The 14864-nt window shown below is 39.5% G+C and overlaps 1 protein-coding gene across 1 annotated transcript in view; it reads right to left on the bottom strand.

Annotated features, from left to right (window-relative positions):
• The window catches only part of SLX4IP (SLX4 interacting protein), a gene marked incomplete at its 3' end in the record, with an annotated part of 187103 nt that extends 172276 nt beyond the window's left edge, over positions 1–14827 (bottom strand). The window contains 3 exon segments of the mRNA XM_080813483.1: positions 9476–9518; positions 12919–12973; positions 14676–14827.
• Between the last annotated feature and the right edge of the window lie 37 nt (positions 14828–14864).

The raw sequence follows: 14864 nt of genomic DNA, 5'->3' as shown, positions 1-14864 counted from the left end.
GTCTGCTAAAGAAAAATATTCCAGATAATAGAAGCTGGGTCATTAACACACCCGACCATTTTATTTTTGCTGTTTTTAGGGAAATTTTCCAAAAAGTATATTGAATCTTTACAACTTTCATAAAAAATACCCCATGGTGAATATTTCTTTGATACTCAGAAGAAAGTGATCCCCTATCAGCACACTGGGCAATACACAGATTAAGGGCCCTTAGAGCTGCTACTCCACGGTGGAGCCAGTGAGGTTTCCGCTGGCTCTCCTAGGTTTTCCTTAAACTGTCAGAGTGCCTTTCTTTCAAGGCTCCCTCTCCCCACTAGGTTCTGCAACTTCACTAGATAAGGCTAGAAACCTAAGGGGCCAAGTTTGCTGGGTTAATGGGGTATTTTCCAAGCCTCTCTTACATGGATTTGCATGGACTTCAGTGTGAAGGTAATAAAATGGCTGTTACCTTAACTTTAGGGTTTCTGAAATGATGAAATGCCTGAGTCATGGAACTGTGCCCTTTGGATTTGAGCCTAGGCATTTAATTCTTTCTGCCTCTGGATTCTCAAGGATTCTCAAGTCCATCTATTGCTAAATCTTTGTGATCCAAAATCCAACAGCAGTTCAAGGAACAAATAATACCACTTTACAAATCCCTCCAGAAAAAGAGAAGAGGGAACCCGCCCCCCTCAACAACTCATTATATGAAGTCCTGAGAGCAAAACCAGATGAGGGCAGTACAGGAAAAGAAAATGACAGCCAATTCCACACGTGACCAAAGAGGCAAGAAACCTAAACAAAAAGAAGCAATCTGAATCTAACAACATTTAAACAATACACCAGAACCAAGTGAGGTTTATCAGAAGAGTACAAGGTTGGTTTAACACTGGAAAAATCACCATACTAAAAAATTAAAGTAGGAAGAAAAAAAAAAGACATGGTCATTTTAATAGAGGTAGGAAAAAAAATAAAGAACATTAGAAATCTGAGAAAAGAAATTTCTTAATCATAGGGGCACCTGGCTGGTTTAGTTAGAAGAGCATGCAACTCTTGATATCAGGGTCATGAGTTCAAGCCCCACACGGGTGTAGAGATTACTATATTATAAATAAATAAATAAATGAATAAATAAGCTAAAAAAAAAATTTCTTAATCATAAAAAACTGTCTGCAAAATATGTAGCAAACATGCTTCATGACAAACCAATAAAAGCAATTTCTCCAAAAGAGGCAGAAAATGTCAATTTTAAAATATCTTTTAAACTAGCATTGACAAATATAAAATATCTTAGAATAAATTTACCTTTTTTTAATTTAACTTATTTATTTATGAGAGAGAGAGAACATAAGCAGAGGAAGCAACAGGCAGAGGGAGAAAGGAGGCCTCCCGCTGAGCAAGGGACCCGATGCGGAATTCGATCCCAGGACCCTGGGATCATGACCTGAACTGAATGAAGGCAGACACTTAACCGAGTGAGTCACCCAGGTGTCCCTAGAAATAAATTTAATAAGAAATGTGGAAGACCTCCTCAAATTGCTCTTCTAACTTAATGCAATTCTAAGCACAATTCTGAATAGGGAATCTGAGAGCAAAGAGGACTAAGATACTAGTAAAGGAGAAGAGAAAAGAAGAAAAACAAAGGATACTTACCAGACATAGCTAAACTACAGTGCTACAGTAAATAAAATAATGTACTGGCAAAGGGGTAAACAGTCCAAAGGGACAGACCACACAGACTAAAAAACAAACCTCCACGCTTATGGGCATGGATGACAGAAGCAGCACTGCTGATCACTGGGAAATGAAGAGATTATTCATTCAATAAATTGTGGCTGAACAACTGTTTATCCATTTGGAAAAAGATGAAACTGAAGCACTATTTCATACAACACACAAAAATCGATTACAGATGGACTAAAAACTAAAATGTAAAAAAAAAAAAACAGAACCTCTTAGAAAATGTTTTCAAGAACTCAGGGTAAAGGAGGAGTTTTTTAACTGGATACAAAAAATGCAAAGCATAAAAAAAAAGAATGGTAGATCTGACCACATTAAAATTAAAACTTCCCTACAGACTGGATGAAAATATCCTCAATTCACATATCCAACAAAAGTCTTAGAACTAGAACATATAAAGAACTCTCAAAACTCACCAATTAAAAAAAAAAAAAAAAAAAACAATCCAGTCAGCAAATGGGTGAAAGACATGAAAAGACATCTCACCAAAGAGGACATACAGATGATAAATAAGCACATGAAAAGATGCTCAACACTGTGAGCCATCAGAAAAATGCGAATAAAACTTCAATGAGATATCACTACATACCTACCGGAATGGCAAATAAAAAACAGGGGTAACACCAAATGTTGATGAGGATGCAGGGAAAATGTATTTCTCATTACCTGTGGGACTATTAAAGTGGTACAGCCACAATGGAAGAGAGACAGGTTTATTATAAAACTAAGTATGCACTTACCATATGACTCAAAAATTTCACTCCTGGGAGTTTATCTGAGAGAAATGAGAACCCAGGCTCACATAAAAATCTGTATACAAATGTTCACAGCAAACTTCATTCATAATAGCCCCAAACTGGAAACAACCCAGATGTCCTATGTCCTTCAGGGGGTGAATGGTTAAACAGATGGCTGTATCTCTATACCATAGCATATTACTCAGCACAAAAAAAAAGAATGAACAGTTGATATAGGTAACAACTTGGATGGATCGCAAAAGAATTATGCTGAATGGGAAAAAAAAAAAGACAATCTTAAAAGGCTATTTAATGTACGATTCCATTTATTAACATTCTTGAAATAACAAAATAATAGAAGTGAATAACAGATTAAAGGTTGCCATGGATTAAGAATGGGGGAGGGGTACGTGGCTTTACATAAAGAGGTGATATGGAAGAGCCTATGGCAGTGGAGTTCTGTACCCTGACAGTGGTTGGTGATGGTTACATAAACACATGTGATAAAATGGCACAGATCTAAATAAATACGTGTAAAACTGCTTAAATGTAATAAACTCTGTGTATTGTACCAATGTCAATTCTCTGGCTTTAATTGTGGCTCTATAAACATGCAAGATATGACTACTGGGGAGGAACTGAGTGAAGGGTACACAGGACCTTCCCCCTTTTTTGCCAACTTCCTGTAAATCTCTAATTATTTCAAAATAAAAAGCTTACAAAAATTAAAACTTCTATTCATCAAAATCCACAATAAAGGGGCATCTGGGTGGCTCAGTGGATTAAGCCTCTGCCTTCGGCTCAGGTCATGATCCCAGGGTTCTGGGATCGAGCCCCACATCGGGCTCTCTGCTCGGCGGGGAGCCTGCTTCCCCCTCTCTCTCTGCCTGCCTCTTTGCCTACTTGATCTCGCTCTCTGTCAAATAAATAAATAAAATCTTTAAAAAAAAAAAAATCCACAATAAAGAAATGGGGGGGTTGACAAACTGGGAGAAGACATATTCTATATAAGACATAGAACCAGCAAAGGACATTCCAAAATTAAACAATCCAATAGAAAAATAGGCAAAGGCGGTACCCAGAACAAGATGCCCCTGTCTCCTAGCCAAGTCTACAGGTCGGGCAAGGTGATGGGGAGTGGAGGTGGAAGAATTTCCTGATCCCTTCTATTATTTATGCCTTTACAACCACTGCACAACAACCAATCATAACTCTTACCTTCTTTGGGGAGGTGAGAGGTATGTCTCTCACTATTCTTTCTTAAAGGCTGGGAAGCCTGAAGTCTAAATACAGAGAGACCATTTACAAGAGAATCTGAGGAAAGCACACACTCTGCTCTCTTCTCTTACTTCAGGCACACAGCCCATCATCTGGGACCAAACAAATGAAAGTCAAAGACGGACCCATCTGCCTTCCAGGAGAAGGAAAAATCATTACTTGGAGATGCCAAAAGTCCCAGACCCCGAAGAGCTAGTTATCATGAAGGTCCCCACAACCAAAGCACTTCTCTACCCCCAAAACCATCACTGGAGCTAACTGAGCAGGAGTCCTCCAATCAGAACTGTTGACTGGGATCTCCCACACTTCTCAGGCCCTCCACACGCACCTCCATCTCACCGCTCAGGCAACTCCATGGCCTCACTGCCCCCCACACAGCCACCTCCACCAACTGTCCTTGAACATGAAGCTCCCACTCTCCCCACCATCACCCATACAGACAGTCCTAGAGAACGTCCTCTCCCTCCTGAGGGGAGCTGTCCTCTGAAACCTAACTCAGACACCACCTGCTCTGTGGAGGCCTCTATAAATCTCTAGACTGAATCAGTCTGCTCTGGGCCACATGGGCACCTCACACTGCCACTACTCTCATGCTTAGCTCAGTAAATTACAAGTGCTTCTGGTCCTCAGTCTCTCTCCTCTGTCTGACTATACGTGTCTTGAGAATAAGGTCCATCTTCTTTGACACCTGGTGCATGGCACAGGTATGCATCTAAAGTATGCTGACTTGGGGACACCTGGGTGGCTCAGTCGGTTAAGCATCTGCCTGCGGCTCAGGTCATGATCCTAGCATCCTAGGATTGAGCCCCATGTCATGCTCTCTGCTCAGAGGGAGTCTGCACTTCTCCCTCTCCCTGTCACTCCTTCTGCTTGTACTCTCTCTGTGTCAAATAAATAAATAAAATCTTAAAAAAAAAAAAAGCTTGCTGACTTGAGCCTGTTGATGGTACTAAATAAGGGGCTACAGACTTTTTTTTTTAGATTTACACCTGTTTATTTAATAAATTCTTACTGTCCCCAAATCTCAAATTCCACATTAAGCTTTCTTAAAAAGAGGTCAAAGCACTCTGGACATATTTCAGTACATAAATAACACTTAAGTTGAATGTATCATGCAGCCTAAGTTGAAAGAGTTATAATACACATAAACTTGTAAACAAAAGATCAAAGTGTTTCCTCTTAAAAATAATGGGCAACAGATCATAGGTATTGTTGAAGTGTAGGCCATAAATGTGAGTTTTTCACTGTGTAATTTTATTTTTAAAATATGGATATTCTAATATTCATTTGAATAGAAAAGGTATTTTTAGCCTCTGTATTCATTCAATTTTAAATCTGGGAACATCCTGAGATTTTTCTAGACTTGCTTTACTGGTCATCATAAACATTCTCTCTCACACACACACACACACACACACACACAAAAGTATGCATCTTAAAAAACTACTTCCCTAGGCCTAAAGTTGCTTTCAAGACAGAGCAACAAGCTCAGTGCCGCGGGGTTTAGAGCATAATGCTAAGTATTGCTATCAGGGGCACCAAGATGGCTAAGTTGGTTAAGCATATGCCTTTGGCTCAGAGGTGATGATCCCAGAGTCCTAGGACAGAAGGCCTGCGTCAGGCTCCCTGCTCAGTGGGGAGCCTGCTTCTCCCTGCCCACCCCCTACTTTGTTCTCTCTCTCTCAAATAAATAAATAAAATCTGTGAGGGGAAAAAAAAGAAGCCTTGCTACCAGAGCTTCCAACTAAAGTCTAAGTTCAGCAGAATTTTTTAGTTTATTGCCTGATTTTAAGAAGTTCAGGACAATCTCCAAAAAGATCAATTTTCCAAATATCTGAAATATACAATTTACGTAAGTATCCTGAGAAGTTAAAATATATTATAAATCTTACAAATTACATCTCATCCTCTATTCTGCATTCTTGAGCCCACGTTCTCTGGCCTGAAAACAGTCATTCTTTTCACAAAGAGGAGACTTTGATAGAGTATGACCCCACCAAAAATATGTGTGCATTAACGTCTTTCATAGAGACAGAAAGATCCTAAGATCTTTAAGAAAATTAATTTGGGGAGGGAATGGAAGTAAATTAAACATTATCACATGATTGTCTGTCATTTAAATACAGAGCAGAAATAAATGCTAATAAAGAAAGTCAGTGACCTTCTAGATTATTCTGTGGGAAAATCCAAGGCATTCTGAAGTTCACATTTGTCTTCCTTTTAGATTTGCTGGCCTGTGTCATAAACCAAAGCAACTACCCCAGATTAAGGAGGCTAGAAATTAGCTTTAGGTTTCTAATCTCTGGATTTCAAATTTTATCAAGAAAGTTACTATACTTCCCTTTTTCATCTTAAAAAAACGTTTGCTAACTTTGGGAGCACAAACAGAAAACAAAGACCCTAGGACTCCTAAAGGAACAACCATAATTCAAAGAATGAGAAATCATTTCATTCCCTGTCCCAATCTAATTTTATCACCAAAAATACCCCACAAAACCCAAAACTCAGTATCAAGGAAGTAACCACAAACTTTAACAAAAATACCAAGGAAAACTAACAAATGAACAAAGATCTTGCTGTTGACAACTGAGATAAAGCTTAAGACGGCAATGTAATTGTAAGGAAGAATCAGCTTTTCCTACTATTCCTATGGTAATTTTGAATGCCAAAATCAGCTTCTAAAAAAGAAAAACAAAACAAGGCAAAAAACAAACAGGGAAGCTCCAACAGTGGAAGTGATGCAAGTGACAATGACAATAATGCAAGTGACAAAAACATTAGGACTTTCTTTCCTTTTTTTTTTTTTTTTTTAAAGATTTTATTTGTTTATTTGACAGACAGAGATCACAAGTAGGCAGAGAGGCAGACAGAGAGAGAGGAGGAAGCAGGCTCCCTGCTGAGCAGAGAGCCCGATGCGGGGCTCGATCCCAGGACCCCGGGACCATGACCTGAGCCGAAAGCAGAGGCATTAACCCACTGAGCCACCCAGGCGCCCCAGGACTTTCTTTCCTTTTGTCTTTAAATGTAGGTCAAATACTGAAATCCTCTACCAAAAATAATTCTATGAAATGGTACTACCTTTCAGTCACTCTACACCCTTTATCCAGCCAGTTGGCCCAGTATCTGGGCCCCTCACTTCCTGCTGTGTGCACAAAAAATCCTCACTGATCCTGGCATGGGATGCTTCACTAGTAGACAAGGTCTAATTTTTATTTAATACTTTGTCAGAAACAGATACAGGCACCTGCTTTGGGGGGCAGGCACAGTCTTTAGGGTCTAGTAAAACAGACGTGTTTTCAAATCCTGCCTCTTCAAGTGATCTCAGACAAGTTATTCAATTCCTCTAAGTCTCCTGTTTTCTTATCTGTGAAGTGGGATAATAATGAGTGTCCATCTAGAGGTCCTGTAAGAAATAGATAAGATCTGACAGGTAATACTTGGCAGAGTTTCTGAGACATCAGTGGTGGTGATGTGGGAAACAAAGGCAGAAGAACAATTATTAAGTTTCCTTATACTTACAGCCATTGACAAATCCTTGAAACAAGCAAAGTGACATTCCTCCAGAGATTCAACTGCCTCAATGTTGCCACTTTGGCAATCTTAGCCCGAACTCCAGGACCCTGTAAATCTCCTTTAACATATAAAAATTCCTTTGGAAACTTTATCTCTACCCCCAAGATACCTGTTGGCAGTCATCCTCCAAGCATATGACCCACCAATACAGATCTGAAAGGTCTCATGACTGAGTTTTTATTAAACAGTAATAAATGACCTTTTCCTAACAGCAGCTAGACCCCTCAGGATCCTGAAAACCTTGCTTCCAAATACCAGAGATGCTTACACCATCCCTAACCCCCTCCCAACTTGAAAGTATATAATGAGCCACTTCTTATGACCACGCTCTTTCTGCCCACGGGCCCTGTCCCCACGCTGTAATAAAGTCACCTTTTTGCACTGAAGATGTCTCAAGAGTTCTTCCTTGGCCATTGGCTTTGAACTCTAACATCTTTTCCTCTATCAGTTCCCTGGTCTACCTTAACCATAATCATTACAAACACCACAGGCACAAAGAACACCTAATCAACTCAGTTCTTAACTGCAAGCCCCAAGCCCCACTCTGATAACGGTTGTCCAGTCACCTTCACAGTACAAAAAAAAAACCTGATAATTATTAACATAACTGTCTTGAAATCTAATCCTTTCAACATGAAAACTATAGAGACCGACTGCAGATCTTTGATTGCTAATCTAGGGATGGTAGACAGTTACTACAAAGGGAGCAGCAGAAGGGAATTTTGGCAGGGGGTGGGGGAGAGGTGGGGAGATAATGAACTTGTCCTGCATTCTGACTGACATCGTGGTTACAAAACTCAGTGCAGTGGTCAAAATTCATGAAAGTGTATAACAAAAACAATGAATTTTACCATATATAAATTTAAAAATAATTTTTTAATTGCAAAACCAAAATCCAAACTTTTCTAACTAGAGAATCAACAGAGTGACACTTAAATATCCAAGATATTCTAACAGCAATATTCTATGTATTATCCTATAACTAACAGAAGTCAAATCCAATTTTAGTTACCAGCTCTAATATATTCAAGCACAAAACGTCAATGCCATAATAACCAGGAGGCACTGCTTCTCTATAACAGAAGCCAAGACTTTAGAAATGTACCTACACCAATATTAAATGAGCAGTAATCTCCATTTAGATCTCTACTCTGTTGCCTGATGGGTAGGTTTCTTAGTGTGCATCCATTACTGTTTTCAATATCCAGAAAGTAATATACAAACAGTAGGCTTTAAAAATTCAACACAGCTTACAATTACTAGGCATGTACATATCAAGAGCTCCAGCCCACTAAAAAGTCAATGCATGCATTTTGCATTTTTTTTCCAAAGATTTTATTTATTTATTTGACAGAGATCACAAGTAGGCAGAGAGGCAGGCAGGGTTGGGGGTTGGGGGAGCAAGCTCCCTGTTGAGCAGACAACCTGATATGGGACTGGATCCCAGGACCCTGAGATCATGACCTTAGCTGAAGGCAGAGGCTTATTAACCCACTGAGCCACCCAGGCGCCCCACATTTTGCATTTTTAAAAAGCCATAACATGATTCACTTAAAAAACATTAATCCATAAACTTAACAAAGGCAAAGGTAAAAAAAAATCCCACGACATACCCATTTTACCACTGCCACCTCCCGGTTTCAGTGTACACAGAAGGCATGGATACCAAATAATTGGCCTTTTTTTCCCCCCCAATTCAAATAAGCTGGAAAACAAAGCGAAGTGAAAAGGAGTACTATGAAAATAAGAACCACCTCAAAGTCCATCAACTGGTGAATGTATAAACAAATTACAGGACCTCTATCAAGAAAATACTACCTAGTGATTAAAAAAAAAAAAAAAAAGACTATTGGGGAGCCTGCATGGCTCAGGGGGTTAAGTCTCTGCTTTGGGCTCAGGTCATGATCTCAGGGTTCTGGGATCGAGCCTGGCATCAGGCTCTCTGCTCAGCGGGGAGCCTGCTTCCCCCTCTCTCTCTGCCTGCCTCTCTGCCTACTTGTGATCTCTGTCAAATAAATAAATAAAATCTTTAAAAAAAAAATGACTATTGATACTTGAAACAAAGAACATGCTCAATCATGAAAAGAAACCACACTCTCAGGACTCCCACCAAAAAACAGCATGTACTATAAGATTCCTTTTAGATAAGCAAGGAAATGCAAACTTACCTACAGTGACATATATCATGACAGAGAGCAAAGGAGTGGTTGCCTGGAAGAGAGCAGCCAGAGGGATTATAAAAGAGCAGAAGGAAATTCGGGGAATACGGGTATGTTCATTCTGGGGAACATATCTTGACTGTAGTATTGGTTTTACCAGTATATCCATGTCAAGCACATCAAACTACACACCTTAAATTTGTGCACTTTACTGTAGGACAATTCCAGACACACCATGGTGATACTCCTGGTCAACGCCACAACCACCACAATGAAGGGATTATCACAATGAAGTGAATCACATGAATGTTTTGGTTCTCAAGTGCCTATAAAAGTGATGTTTAAGACCAGGGACCTGGAGCATCTCGGAGGTGGTGAATAATAGCTACGCAAGTCTGCAATAAGAAAATGGCCTCCAATAAAAACTACACTGCCAGGGCACCTGGATGGCTCAGTGGGTTGAGCCTCTGCCTTCAGCTCAGGTCATGGTCTCAGGGTGGTGGGATAGAGCCCTGTGTCGGGCTCCCTGCTCAGCGGGAAGTCTGCTTCCCCCTGACTCTCTGCCTGCCTCTCTGCCTACTTGTGATCTCTCTCGCTCTGTTAAATAAATAAATTTTTAAAAAGAAAAAAAAAACAAAAACACTACACTGCAAAAAAAGGGAAAGAAACAGAGCAGAGAAAGTAAAAAACTAGAAGAGGCAGAGCCTGAAGAATTTGTGGTGGAAAAAGTACTGGACCGATTGCGGTGAATGGGAAACATTTTATAACCATGGATAAACCCATGTTTCTGGCACGCTACCATTTTCGGTAACAAGAAATAAATCATTTAAGGGGCGCCTGGGTGGCTCAGTTAAGTGTCTGCTTAGGCTCTGGTCATGATCTCAGGGTCCTGGGACTGAGCCCCGCAGTAGACTCCCTGATCAGCAGGGATCTGCTTCTCCCTCTCCCTCTGCGCTAATTTAAAAAATCTTTAAAAGTAAAAAAAATTTTGAAGAAATAAATCACTTAAAATTAAATTGAAATGGGCGCCTGGGTGGCTCAGTGGGTTAAAGCTGCTGCCTTGGGCTCAGGTCATGATCCCAGCGTCCTGGGATCAAGCCCCGCATCGGGCTCTCTGCTCAGCGGGGAGCCTGCTTCCTCCCTTCTCTCTCTGCCTGCCTCTCTGCCTACTTGTGATCTGTCTGTCAAATAAATAAATAAAATCTAAAAAAAAAAAAAATCAAATTGAAATTTTTCCTGAAATTTTTCCTAATCTTTCAAGTTTGTAATTAATTGGACAATTTAAATATTATGTAGACAATTTAAATTGGACAATTTACAAGAAGCAATATCAGAATCCATATCCATATCTATAGTCATATAAATGCAAGTTTATTTGCAAGATCCCTGGAAGGAAAATTTTATCATCACCAATGACCTCCCCACCCAAACAACAAAAACTAGACAAGTCCTGGTATGTTTTAATTAGGTAAACGAAACTTAAATGGACATTTAAAGGTTCTTTCTAGTGAACCATTCCTTTTCACGAAGTTGAAATCCCTGTGACCAGTCCGTAAGCAATACCCGACGGTAGGTGATGACCATAAGTATTCATTCAAAATGAGGCTAACAACTATGAGTCCTGAAATTTACTGATGCTTCTAACGGCAGACTAACAACAACTGAAAACATACATCTGCAAAAGCATGAGCCCAACACCCCAAACTCACGAACTATCAGAGACCTGTACTGCCTAAAAGCTCATGTTTCATGGGATGTCTAAGACTGCATTCGTGAAAATCTAATCATAATCAAATGGGTAGAGATGCTGGCAATTTAGCACCTGCTAGAATAAATGAGTGGACAGACTTCTATAATCTGAATTCTTGACCTGTATGTTTTTTCTTTATCCCAACTTTTTTTTTTTTTAAGATTTTATTTATTTACTTGAAAGAAAGAACACAGCCCGCGAAGAGGCAGAGGGAGAGGGGGAAACAGACTCCTCTGCCCCTGATCTGAGGACTGCAGGGTCATGACCTGAGCCAAAGGCAGACGCTTAACCAACTGAGGCACCCAGGCGTCCCTACCCTAACTTATTCCTGACATGTAGTCTCAGTCTTCTCAGTATTTGAGTTACTGATTCAGTAGAAACCAGGAAAAACAGTAATTTTGTAGTCAGAATGTTATCCAACTGTATATCATTTACTTTATTGTAAATACCGGTAATCAGTGGTCAATAAGGTTTTATATTCCTTTAAAAAAAGTGATGTTAAATTATACTATGTAGTCTATTAAATTTGGCCCAGCATTATGTCAAAAAAAACAATGTGCATACCTTAATTTAAAAATACCTTATTACTAAAAAGTGTTAACCATCACCTGAGCTTTCAGCAAGCTGAAATCACTGATCACAGAGCAACAAATATAATGAAAAAGTTTGAATGAATAATATGAATAATATAACAAATATAATGAAAAAGTTTGAAATATTCCAAGAATTACCCAAAATGTGACACAGAGACATGAAGCAAGCAAATGCTGTTAGAAAAATGGCACTGAAAGACTTGTTCAGTGCAGGGTTGCCCTGAACCTTCAATATGTAAAAAAAGACAGTATCTGCAAAGCACAATAAAGCAAGATATACCTATAATCCTCAATAAGGCTGTTTAAAAAGAAAAATACCATTAAAAAAATATATATGTGGGGCACCTGGGTGGCTCAGTCGTTAAGCATCTCTGCCTTTCGCTGGGGTCATGATCCCAAGGTCCTAGGATCGAGCCCCACATCAGACTGCCTGCCTGCTCGGCGGGAAGCTTGCTTCTCCCTCTCCACTCCCCCTGCTTGTGTTCCCTCTCTCGCTGTGTCTCTCTCTGTCAAATAAATAAAATAAAAAATCTTTTAAAAAAACAAAAATAAAACTAAATTTGTTTTCCTAATACATTTAGACCGACCCCCTCTCTTCCCAACGGGTACGTGTCCTAAAGTCATGGAACTGTAATACCTTTTCCCTTAGTGATTTTCATGAATGAACATAACTTTAAGAACCCGAAGATTTAATTATAATAACAAAAAACAACAATTAATACGTACAGAGCTGTAATCACCCCCCAGGTATTGTTTTAAGCAATCTTCTATTATTAACTTATCTAACCCTAGTATCAACCCTATTTTAGGAAACTGAAGCAGTTAAGTAATCTGTTCGAGGTCACACAGCTAGTATGTGGAGGAGTTAGGATTTGAACCCAGGGCATAAGGCTCTGAAGTTCATTCCTTTACCCACTATACTCTACTGGCATACACAAGATTCAATACGTAACAATCAAAAGCAGTACATATTATATTTACACAACACTGAAGCATTTGCTGCATTTTGAAAAACTCACGTAAGGATAAATTAAAAAACTACACAACCTTCATTCTTTTCCAAATTAATAAGTGAAAAAGAGACAACAGAGAAAAGCTGGACAACTTACTGAGCACACAGAACAAATAAATGGCAAGCTGATTGGTTCCTGGAAAGCTGGGAAGCTTTAAAAAAAAAAAAAAATTATTTATTTATTTATTTATTTGATTTTTAAGTAATTTTAAGTAAATCCATCTGGGATTTAAAAAAAAATCTAAACACAGCATGTGAAAAACATAAAAGTAATTTGCTGTTCTCTCAAACACCTTACTTGTTCCTAAATTCCAACCACAGGGTCTAAAACTGCAGATACTGGCCTGGAATCTTTTTTTAAATTATTACATTTCTCATTAGAGGAAGACGGAAGAGAGCAAGATGCCACAAACAACTTCGGTAAAGCATGGCCCAAGGTTTTCCAAGTCAATATTGAACTGTTGAACACGTGCAGGCTTTTGAATTCAACTTCTAATAAATTAAAAGTAAAAATATGCACACAGGTGTTGCCATGACAAGTTACATAATAATATGCCAGACTGATAAATTCTCAATGTTTTAGAACACTAAATTGTTATCTAGACATCAAGTTGATGGGTAAAAAAAAAAAAGAAAGGGGCGGCCAGGTGGCGCAATCGTTTAAGTGTCAGACTCTTGGTTTCGGCTCAGGTCATGATCTCAGGCTCCAGAGTTCAAGACCCCAAGTCAGTCTCCATGCATAGCAGTGGGGACTGACTTGGGGCTCCCTCTCTCCTTCTTCCCCTCCCTACCCCTCTCTCTAGAAAAATAAATAAATAAATAAACAAACAAATGTAAAAAAAAACAAAAGGCCAGGAAAACATGTCATATGTCTACTGCATGGAAAACATGGAATAAACTGACAATATACTGTGAACTGTTCAAGAAACACAGGTTGAAAAGAGGCATTCTATATCTTGAGTTCATGTCCTGAATTAATGCTCCATGAATTTTAAGGTACACTCCCTAGGAAAATTCTGATTCACTGGATCTTAAGATGGGATCTGAGACTAAAGTCTCTAAGAAGCTCCCAGGTGATGCTGTCAATAGGCCACACTCTGAGCAAGACTCTAAGTAACTTGAATATTGGTCATAAAATTAGCCACCTGGCCTACAACTATGGTGGCATCTAGGACCCAAGAAATAAGTGTCAATACAATTTCTCCTTAGTGCAGGGGGGGGAAAAAAAAAAAAAAAAAGGAAGGTGAGGAGATCGAGGAAGAAGCAGGGGGATACTTGTCATATTCCAACAGTGCTAACAACCACAGATTATCACCTGCCCCAGCCTAATAGCTTTTGAGGTCAGATAGAATGCAAACTCCAAGAAAGAAAGGAGTTTCGTTTCCGTTTGGTTTGGTTTACTGCAGAATCCTTATGGCTTAGAATACATTAGGTACTCAATAAACGCAATGAATGAGTGAACGGGCGGTATATACAAACACAACCCATACTTAGGTCGTAACCTAAAAACGTCTGAGAAGAGACTGCTTTTCTATAAAAAGTTGTGGGCAGCCACAGTTTGATACAAACACCTGGCCCATTCACTTTACTCCATCTCCTCCCCCCCCCCAAAAAAACCAAAAAATTCTCCAGACCAAAACTTTCCACTTTTCTGCCTAAGTTTCCTGCACCCTTAGGTTAACAACTCTTTAGCACTTCGAAAACAATGAAAAAAAGTTGAAAGCACAGGGAAAAGAATTCAGAAAAAGGCTAAAAAATCAAAATAAAGAAACCTTGGGGAGTGGGAGGAGTAGGAGATGGGCAAATAGTTCAAGTGAAGGAACACTTAGGTCGTCAGGAGTTCCACGTTCTTACCTATGATGGTGGCAGGGTTTGGGTTCGGGATTTTATTAGTTTTGTTACTGTCCAGGGTCACTGGTGGAGGAGTACTTGGCTGAGGAAACAAACTAAACAAAGAGCGGGCTCTCAAGCCCACCTTCAGATGCTTTGGGGATCAAGCTTCGGCCTTACTTCCCCTTTCCCAGAGTTTCCCCGCGCGCTGGG

Source organism: Martes martes, assembly GCF_963455335.1.
Source record: "Martes martes genome assembly, chromosome: 9".
NCBI lineage: Eukaryota > Metazoa > Chordata > Mammalia > Carnivora > Mustelidae > Martes > Martes martes.
This window is presented reverse-complemented; position numbering and strand designations above follow the sequence as displayed.